Raw genomic sequence first — 10,278 nt, forward strand, 5'->3', positions numbered from 1 at the left:
CGTGGTCTCTGCAAGACGCATATATTAATTGACTAAGTGGGAATCTCGAAGCTCCCGGAATGTGTTCACTGCGCCCAAAGCCAGATGTTTCTGGTTCAACGTGGCGACCGGCAGGTCGAAAGCCCGCTTGATGTCTTTCCGTTGGATGACCTCCAGTTGGTCATCATCGTATTTGCGCAGGTGCAAGTAGGGAGTTGAGTAGAGGATTCTACTTGTTACGAAAGCATGGGCAAGCCGCAGTGGATCCTTGCTTGGTAATCCGCCCCACGGCCCATGCCGCCCAACGGGTCTCCCACCGTGCGAATTTTGGCAAAGGTGGTGTCGACCCTGCGTTGGTGGTGTATGAAGAGGCCAAGGACGCGGATCACCTTGGCCTCCCGGATCGGTCCCGATGGGAGACTGATACGCAGCGGAGTTGTGTCCCGAGGGGAGTGACGTATACGCACAAAGTCAGGTTTAGCTGGGGCGCACTGGAGTCCGCAGTAGGCAGTGCAGTCGTCGACTACGGTCGCCGCCGCTAGCAGGCAGGATTCCATGTGGCCCAGGTTACCTTGCGTGGCCCACATTTTAATGTCATCCGCATAAAGAGCGTGATGTATCCCGGGCAGAGAATGCAATTTGGAGGGAAGATGAAGCATTGCCAAATTGAAGAGGAGGGGAGACAGGACCGCGCCTTGAGGTGTCCCTCTCTACCAATGGTGTATGGCCCGCGTTCCGCATCTTGTATGCGTATATATGGTTGATGTTCTGTAAGAAATTGTCTTATGTAATGGAATGTTTTGTGGACACAGTTGGTGTGACTGAGGTCATCCAGATTACTTCGAGTTTGACGTTATCGAATGCGCCTTTAAGATCCAAGGCCAGGACCACCCTGTCGTTGTGGGAACATTCGACAGGATCTAAGATGTCGTGGTGCAGCTACAGAAGTATATCTTGTGCTGACTTGTGGGGGAGAAAACATAACATGGTGTCCGCGAAAATGCGCTGCTTTGAGAAAATCGCAAAGTCTGTCGCGTACCATCGTCTCCATCAGCCTACCGACACAAGACGGAAGGGAGATGGGGTGGAGTTTCTCCACATCAATGAGTTTGCCGGCCTTCGGGATGAAGGTCCCGAGAGCCGACTTCCAGCCGAGAGGGAGAGGAGTATCTCCGTCCCAAATGCTATTGATGTATTTGGGAAGCGCGGCGCAGGCTGCGTAGGGAAGGTTGGCCAAGATCTTGACCGTAAACTTGACGCGCCCAGGTGAAGTGCCCCACTTCATCTTGCCTAAGGCCGCCCAGATGTCGTGGAGCTGGAACGCAGCTCCGTGTTCTCTTCGCCTGCATACGAGTACGCCGCCGGCCGGGGTACCTTAGTGGTGCGCAGGTATCCGTCCCTGAGCGTGTGCGCTAGCTGTGTTGTCGTTCCTGTAACGTTTTGCAAGGCCCTATGTAAGTGACGTTGGGTTTCCATGCGTGTTTGTATTGGATCGATGAGAGCGCGGAACAGGCGTCCGTCGCGTGTTGCGGCCAGACATCTGGCGCGCAGCTGCGTTGCACCGGTTCACCCATTTAGTGTCGGCTACCTGAATAGCATATTCCGCTGCCTGGTGTGTGAGTTCGAGCATGCGTTTCTTGACGCGTCTGTTATGTTTCTGTTTCTTCCATCGTTTGGTGAGGCTGCGGCAGGCGTCCCAAAGGTGGAGCAGGTGGTTGCCCACGTATAGGGAGCCTACATGTCGCTTGGCTTGGAGGGGGCGCGACATGTAGGCTCCCTACCCACGTACGTTTGTGTTTTTAAGGCGAAAGCCTTTAATGCCTCATCGTTGTAAGCAGCAGTTGTCGACAGAAAATGTCACGCTTTTCAGTTGGTCGAAACGGTCGTGACGTCACAGTGCGCGAATTTCAAACGGGGCCAATTGTACTTTGTTACTAACCATGCAACCAATTAAAGGGATCGTATAGTGATGCTCCAGGTAAGTTTGACTGCTTTTAGTTAATTGCTTACTTAACCAATTAGTCTAATTAACCGTTCTAGTCAGACCAGATAAATAAATAAAACCGAGTAAGAAATTAGTCGAGCTTGGGAATCGAACCCCGGTCTCCGGAGTGCGAGTCGAGTACGCTACCACACCGCCATGCCAGCTCGATGGTTTGGAATGAACAAAGGTGCGTCTAGTGAATACGGTGTCTTCGTTCACTCCCATCTTCCTCCCTTCCCGTTATGGCGAGGTTTAGCAATACCTCCTAGAAAGACTTCAGGCCTGCGCGCTCCCAAATGTCACGTGAGCAACGTCATTTCCGGTAGGCGATCGCCTCTTCGAGGGTCGGGAGGCGCGCGCGCGAAACGAACCGACGAACCCCGCAGTCGGCGCGCGCGGACCAGCGGCAGGAAGCCTGCCGTTGCGTGCATCGTTCTGGCGTTGTTCTGTGTTTCTGCACTGGGTGCGCGTTCCTGCGCATGATCGGCACGCGTGGTGGTTGTGAAGGAGTGAAGTGCGGCTATCAGCATGCCTTACAAGTGCTGTGTGCCGAAATGCCGGGGAAACTACGACGAAGACTCGAAAATTCAAGTCTGCTCATTTCCGAAGGACGATGCCCAGCGGAACAAGTGGCTGCGTGCAATACCACGCAAGGATTACCAAGTTACAGCTTCTTCAAGGGTAAGAACTGCTTTAATTAGCTCGTTGTGTACCTTCATGCCCGCTTTTACGCTGCGCAAAGTTCATTGTCAGTGCGAGCATATTGAGCGTTAGGCCCAGAATCCGTTGTGCCGCATAGAAGGACGAGGCGACTCTCAGAATGCTTCCTACGGCTGACAAGCGAAATTCTTTCGTGTTCATATTAAGGCGAAAGCCTTTAATGCCTCATACTGTCGTTAGCAGACGCGTCGGCAGCCGTGTCAACAGACGCGTCGGCAGGAATGCCGACAGACGCGTCGGCAGCCGTGTCAACAGACGCGTCGGCAGGAATGTCGACAGACGCGCCGGCAGCCGTGTCGACAGATGCGTCGGCAGTAATGTCGACAAACGCGTCGGCAGCCGTGTCGACAGATGCGTCGGCAGGAGTGTCGACAGACGTGTCGGCAGGATTGTCGACAGACGCGTCGGCAGCCGTGTCGACAGATGCGTCGGCACGAGTGTCGACAGACGCGTCGGCAGCCGTGTCGACAGACGCGTCGGCAGGAGTGTCGACAGACGCGTGCACGTTAAAGAACCGTAGATGGTCGAAATTATCCGGAGTCCTCCACTACGGCGTCTCTCATAGCCTGAGCTGCTTCGGGACGTTAAACACCAAATACCATGTGTTTTCTGCGAAAAGTGTTCTTTCAGCCTGTGCTTGCATCAGGAAAGAATCTGCCAATACCAAAAAAAAACTACCTTGAGCACGTATACATAATTAATGTCTTTCGGAGACACATTGATATCTTTTTGTGGTACAGTCCCCTGTTTTCGTTTTTGCAGGTCTGTGCGCTGCACTTCCATGAGAGCTTTATTAAAAAAAAACCGGCTATCATGACCCAAGGACTGGAAAGGTTATCTAGACTACTTTGCCGGTGCCACGACTGGTCCCTAGCGCTGTGCCTTCAATATTCAAGGATTGCCCATCGTACCTGTCCACACCACAGTGTTCCAAAACAAGAGAGGAGCATGTGCTTGTTTGTATGTGGAGTGTTTATTGCTTTGATTTGTTCTCGCAGTGCCATATTATGGGAAGTAACCAAGTTCCTCATTCTAGTCGATTGCAATTGTTTTTCATCATATATGTTTTGTGCTTAACCGTATGTTGCTAAAAGTTTTGTGTTATTTTGGACTGCGAACCATGACTGCCTTCGTTTCCTTGATGTTTGTTGCAGTGACCTGTTCTACTGTATGTGACATGGTCTAAGTCTTAAGTGTGACCATGAGTACAATTTATGTTTTCATATTTAAAGGGTATGTTTGTTTTACAAATCTGTGGTTACTACCTGGCAGTTCAATTTTGTTACCTTGATGCTTCATTAGTTCTGTTTACTGTATGTATATTATATTGTCTTACATTTATTTATAGCGCCTTTCCATGCCCATGACCAATAAACCGACATTTGTCTTTTGATTGCCGACTAAATTTTGCCTCATTCTTGAATTATCAGCAAACAATAAACTCCCCATGGGAGGAGTAATTGTAGAACGCTGCAATAGGCACTATTACACAGTTTGCATGAAGGTGACGATCGAGTTGCTGTTGCCTCCATCATCCCTAATTCACGTGACGCACGCCGCTGAAGCCGAAGCCAGCGAAGCGAAACAACTGCACTGCAGAATTCTCGCGTTTTCTATCAGTTATTCACTCACCTAGAGTACTTTGTCAATCTTACTTCTCTAAAGAGTGCACTGCAGCTGACCAGGCCCCTTGTTATTTCACAGCAGGCTCTTCCTTTCTTTATAAATGAGCGCACGCCTATCTTTTTGTACGCTTGCAAAGCGGTCGCACTCGCGCTTAATACAGCGGTTGATAGAGAGCGACTAAACCATCCTAAAAAAGCGACACCAAGCGCGGCGGAGGTAGCGAGCGACGCGGCCATCCGCCTACTGGATGTGACGTCACTCGCGCAGCGCGCAGGCCTCAAGTCTTTCTAGGAGGTATTGGGTTTAGGCGTCTACCGAGATACGAGAGACAGATACATTTCCTTTCCTCAAAACCAATTTACCGACGAGCAAGGCGTATTTGTCCGCGTTTCAGATTGGCCCAAATTGTCGTGACGTCACCACGCGCGAATTTTGACGGGTGTCTACCGAAATATGTGAGACAGTTACTGCGCAACTTCCTCTCCTCAAATACAATTTTCGACTAGTGTCTACTGAGATATGTGAGACAGCTAATGCGTAATTTCCTTTCCTCAAATACAATTTTCATTTCCTTCACTACGGCCCCTCTTCCTTCTTTCACTCACACTTCCTCCCTTCCTGTACCGTGCGGTTCAGGTGTCCACCGAGACGACGGAGTATTACAGCCCCATTTCCTTTCCTTAAAAAGCGTTGCGTTCAAAGGGCAACGCATCGCGCCGAACGAGTGGTGGCGTTCGGTGGACTCCCTGGCAGCGCTACAACACGTTGTCGCGTTCCACTCCTAAAGGCGAAGCTTAAGCGTCATTAATTGGCAGTTAATTAATGCACCAACAAAATGTGAAGTGAACAATCGCGTAGCAGAATGCATCACTCAGGCTTTCGCCTTTCACCACTTTAGCCGCTAAAGTTCCTCGTAATTTTTGTGAGATGTATCTGCATTTCGTGTTGTGCGAGGGTAGACATGAGCGATTTGAACCAGGCGTCGTATCCAGACTGGAGGGTGTCTACGATAGGTAGAGAAGTACGGAAAATCGTCCAGTCCGGGACACGAGCATGTGTTAGTGGGCGCTTAGGGGACGCATGTAAATGGTTCTGTTAATTATACAGTGATCACTACTTAGAGTGTCCTCTGTATTTAGCCAGTCGGCATGCCGTATGTTGCGTGCAAATGTGAGGTCCGGGCAAATATCTCGTCGAATCGAAATGCCGACACGTGTTGGGTTGGCGGGGTCAGTGTGGAAGGTGAGTGAAGTATTGAAAGTTCTGCAAGCTTCCTCCCACGTCTGTCCTCCCGGCTGTACCCCCAAAGCCTGCTCGGGGCATTGAAGTCGCCGACAGTCAGGAGGGGATCCGTTCCTCCCGCCTGCATAGATTGGGTGGAAATTTCATTGAATATGACGTTCTTAAGTTTCGGTGCGTAGTAAATGTTCATAATGTGCACAAATAGGTTAGACCTCTTCAGAGGCAGCACTGACACCATCGGGTATGGGAAAGGTGGTGTTGTGGGGAGCGTGACCTCCTGCGCAGTCTATTGCTTGTGAACAAGTATACATGTCTGCGGGTCATGTTGAAATATAGTGTAGTTTGTGAGTTTGACACCGGCGCCGGGTTCCTAAAGCGCAACAACGGAGACGAGGGACTCAAGGGATCAAGGTAGAGGCGGAGATGAGCCCGCTTCTTGCGATTCTTGAGGCCTCGGAAGTTCAAATCTGTTAGTGTAAGCGGCTGGATTGTTCTTGCTCGCGACTTAGGGTTGGGGGCAATGGTCGGAAGCGGAGAGTGGGGTTACGTTGTTAAGACTCCCCAGCCCGCTAGTGCCGGTCGCAGACGTGCAGGAGTCTTCCGAGAAGTCAAGCTCGTCGGGAATAGCTGTGTTAAATTTTGAGGGGCGGTTAGCACCCCTCATGGGCCCTACGCGTTTAAGGACGCGCGGATTGTCTTGTATTCATTTTTGTATAATGCGAGATATGGCCTCTGTCACCTGCGCGAGAACTCTCTCCATGGCATCGCGATGGCATCGTGGATAATTTTGCGGAGGTCAGCCAATTGTTTCAATCGCGGTCACCAGGGTCTTCAGGGCCGCGGAGCGACTCTCCACCAGAGTAGTAATCTCTCTCTCTGTCATGTTCTCTTCCTCGTCGCTGGACGCGGTAAGGAATTGGGCTTTGAGCGACTTAAGCTCGTTGGCTAGTTTGTCGTTTTGAGCTCGCAAGAGGGCTAGCTCGCGCCTGAGTCCCTGCGTCTCGGCGGTGCTGTGGGAGAGGAGGGAGGAGGGGAAGGAGAGGAGGCGACCGTCGCCCAGCTGCCGACCTTGGGTTGGTTGCAGGTGGCGCCACCGGGTGGAGCGTTGAGAGCTGGAAACTCCACTTCCCCGGGTGGTGGCGTTACTGTTGCTGTCATGCCAGGGGCAGACATCACGCCACAGCGTGGCGTATTGTGATTGTTTTGCTGCCGCGTCCGGGGTCGTGGCTGCGGAAGCCTGATAAATTTGCTGGTGCATTCGCGGGAGCTGATGAAGTGCGGGCCCCCGCAGATTACGCAGATGGGATTGTAATCGGGGGGGGGGGGGGGGGGGGGCATAAGCTCAATACTGACCCCACGTTTAGGCCACAAATTCGGCCCCTTTCTTTGATCGGGGCGGGACAGTTGTCCACCGGGAGCTCCAGTGTGCCGCAACGGTAGCACGCTGGCATTGTTTTTTTAGAGCGCAGCTCTTTGGCGTCCGTTCCTGGGTTTCGCGTCGGCGTCGGCGTCGGCCTCGTAACCAGCTCCGCCCCCAATGTCACGCTTTTCAATTGGTCGAAATGCTCGTGACGTCACAGTGCGCGAATTTCAAATGGGGCCAATTGTACTTTGGCTAGTAACCATGCAACCAATCAAAGGGATCGTATAGTGATGCTGCAACTAAGTTGGACTGAGTATAGTTAATTGCTTAATTAATCAATTAGCCTAATTAATATAGAGGAGAATGAAGAGGTCAGAAGAAAAGAAAAGAAAAGAAAGACGCGCGCCGCAGCGACAACAGCGTCCGCGGAAGGAGACGCTGCTGAAAAAAAAACAGATAAGTACGAAGCCGCGTTCCCTCCACCACCACGCACTTCCCCACTCAGTAAGACGTTGCTCGTTTCATATACGTTGTGTCGAACATCCTAGACAGTTCCAATAATTGACAGGTTAAAGACAGAACACGATGGATAGAAATATAAGAATATAAATATGAAATAGCCTAATTAACCTTTCTAGTTACACGGCATAAATCAATAAAACCGAGAACGAAATTGGTCCAGTTGGGGAATCGAACCAGGGTCTCCGGAGTGCGATACGAGCACGCTAGCCACTCCGTAATGCCAGCTGAATGGTTTGGAATGAACAAAGGCGCGTCTAGCTAATACGGCGTCTTCGTTCACTCCCATCTTCCCCCTTTCCCTTACGGCGAGGTGCAGGTGTCCACCCAGATATAATAATAATAATAATAATAATAATGCCTTTATTTTTCATCACAAGGTATTTTTCATCATATGCGAGAGAGATACATTTCCTTTCCTCAAAAAATAAATTTACCGTCCAGCAAGGCGTACAGCCGAATTGGCGATGGCGTTCTGTGGACTCCCTGGCAGCGTTGCAAGACGCTGTCGCGTTCCACTCTTACAGGCGAAGCTTAACATGTTAACCACACATCAGTAACACACGCAGACAGCCAATGGACGCGTCATTCGCTGGCAGCACTTGATTCATCATTCACAACCACATTCTTAACGTACGCTCCCTTGCCGCACATGCCGAGGACGTACACCACGATCACATTCTGCGCCATTCCTCTGTACATTGCTTTGCTGAAACCTGGATGGATCCCGAAGAGCCTCTCGAAATCATAGATTTCCTATACTGCTGTGGTGCTCGCAGAGACCACAACAGAGCGGCGGCAGTCGCTATCTACTTGCGCACAGCTCTCTCTGCAATACCAGTCGAAATGTTTGGCACGTCACATGAAGTTGGCGAACTGTGCGCCGCAAAGTTGCCCAACGGCTTGCTGGTAGTAGCTGCCTACTTCGCCCCTACCGCACTCACGAAAGACGTCGTGCACTTCCTGCAACTCGCATTAACCGTCCATCGATCCACACCGATGTTAGTAGTGGGGGACTTTAATGTTGACATAAAGACAAACAGCAATTTCCTAACACTTATGCGGGAGAACATCCCGTTCCTCTCCCTCTTAACGCGTCCCACGGCTGTGACAACCTCGCGAGGCACTTGTATAGATCTCGTCTTTGAGAATCAAGCATTGCTGTACCAAGTCGAACATATATCAGTCTATTTCTCCGACCACAAAGCTTCCTTCATGACTGTCAAGAACTGTTAGTGGAGTCTTTGTTAAAGGAATACGTGTGAAAAATGAAAAAAAAATTCTGTGATAGCGCATACATGTGTTGCTCGATTTCTTTGCCTCAATCTATCGAAAAGGTGAAACAGCTTATTTGCTGCGCTCAAATTTCGCATTAGGAAGTAACGTAATCGTCGGTAATTTTTACCTTTGACACTGCTTTGGTCTTAACGCTTCATTCTTCACCTTTTTTGCACTCCTTGTCGGGAGTGAGTTCTGCATTGTAGTGGACGTAGCGCGGAACGCTGCGTCCCTCGAAAGTCAGCACAGCTAGTTTGATTTTCCAGCTTGCGCACATGGACTAGTTCAAAACCCCGCCACTGCACACTATGTTTCAGGGACTCACTGGTTTCTAGGTTGTAAAAAGAAATCACACCGCAACACATATCATCGGTGAGCTTGAGGTGTCCATGAAGTGGGGCGATCCTTTGCTGGGGGTAAGTTGAATGTCCGTGGCAGAGAGAGAGAGAGAGAGAGAGAGGGAAAGGCAGGGATGTTAACCAGAAAGGATTCCGGTTGGCTACCCTGCACAGGGGAAGGGAATGAGGGGAATTAAAGAGGAAAGAGAGAAGTAAAGGGAAATAATCACAGTCTGTCAATTAAGGCAGTCGCTCTCAAAAAGCGAAAGAGTGCCTTGTAAGCCTTGATGGCAGTTGACTGTTGTGGCCACGGACCGAGGATCTTGGCCTCTGTGAAAGGGCGAGGGTCCAGGCGGTCCAAAGCACATCGCGTCCGTGGCAGCTTTTGAACTACCTCGAGGTTCTTCGTGCCACAGACAAAGATGTTCTGCTCCCAATTGGGCGAAATGGCAATGGCGTTAATGTGCTGCCTACCGATGAGTTGTGAAATGCCAGCGCCGAGCTCACCTTGTTGAAAAGCTGTCTTGAGGGGGACTGTACTGCGTGGCCTCAGCACGATCACGTAGTCGTCGCAATTCATCCTGACCATTGGCTTTGGCGTACACTTGAAGACAGGTGAAGAAGACTTCTGTGGAGCTTTAGAAGACGGAGCGTGAGCGTCTCCTGTTCCTGAATTGTTGAGAGGAGTCTAGGAAATAACCGCTCCTCGTGCGTTCTGCGGGCGGCGGCGCCTGCTCTCAACGACTTGAAAAAAGGCAGCTTGCTGCGCCGAAATTGTGGATGGGCCGTCCTCTGGCTGGCTTACAGGGACCGACGACCACGACAGAGTCGTGGGGTCGTTGCCGCGTTGTTAGGGCAGAGCCGCGTTGAGGTTGCCCGGCGGGCGTCTCCGCAGCCGGCGGCGGGGGAGCCGGATCCGTTAGGCTCAGCTCTACCGCTACGTGATGATGCGGACGGCTGCTCGAAATGGCCGGAAATTCGGTATACCTGGGTCAGATCGGAGTCTCCAGGCTCCTTCTGACTTCACGGATGCAGTCCCATAAGTTTCGTAGGTGTTACGCTAATTGCCACAGTTCGAGCCGAATATTGACGGAGCCGATAAGCCACGCGTTGGCGTTGGCAGCGTTTTACACTCCGATCATTTTAAGTAAGGAAAGGAAGTGCGCGTAACTGGCTTGCTCAAATTCTTTGCCTCAATCTACCGAAAAGCAGAAAATTTGGCAGTGGCT

The 10,278-nt window shown here is 51.0% G+C and overlaps 1 long non-coding RNA gene across 1 annotated transcript; it reads left to right on the forward strand.

Moving 5' to 3' along the window:
• The first annotated feature begins 2,301 nt into the window (after positions 1 to 2,301).
• Positions 2,302 to 4,088, forward strand: LOC149366212 (uncharacterized). The gene is made up of 2 exons (XR_016284536.1): positions 2,302 to 2,644; positions 3,446 to 4,088. It is a non-coding gene; the product is annotated as an uncharacterized LOC149366212 (long non-coding RNA).
• Positions 4,089 to 10,278: the final 6,190 nt, after the last annotated feature.

The sequence above is a fragment of the Amblyomma mixtum genome, chromosome 1 (assembly GCF_055824585.1).
Source record: "Amblyomma mixtum isolate Tamu chromosome 1, ASM5582458v1, whole genome shotgun sequence".
Lineage (NCBI taxonomy): Eukaryota > Metazoa > Arthropoda > Arachnida > Ixodida > Ixodidae > Amblyomma > Amblyomma mixtum.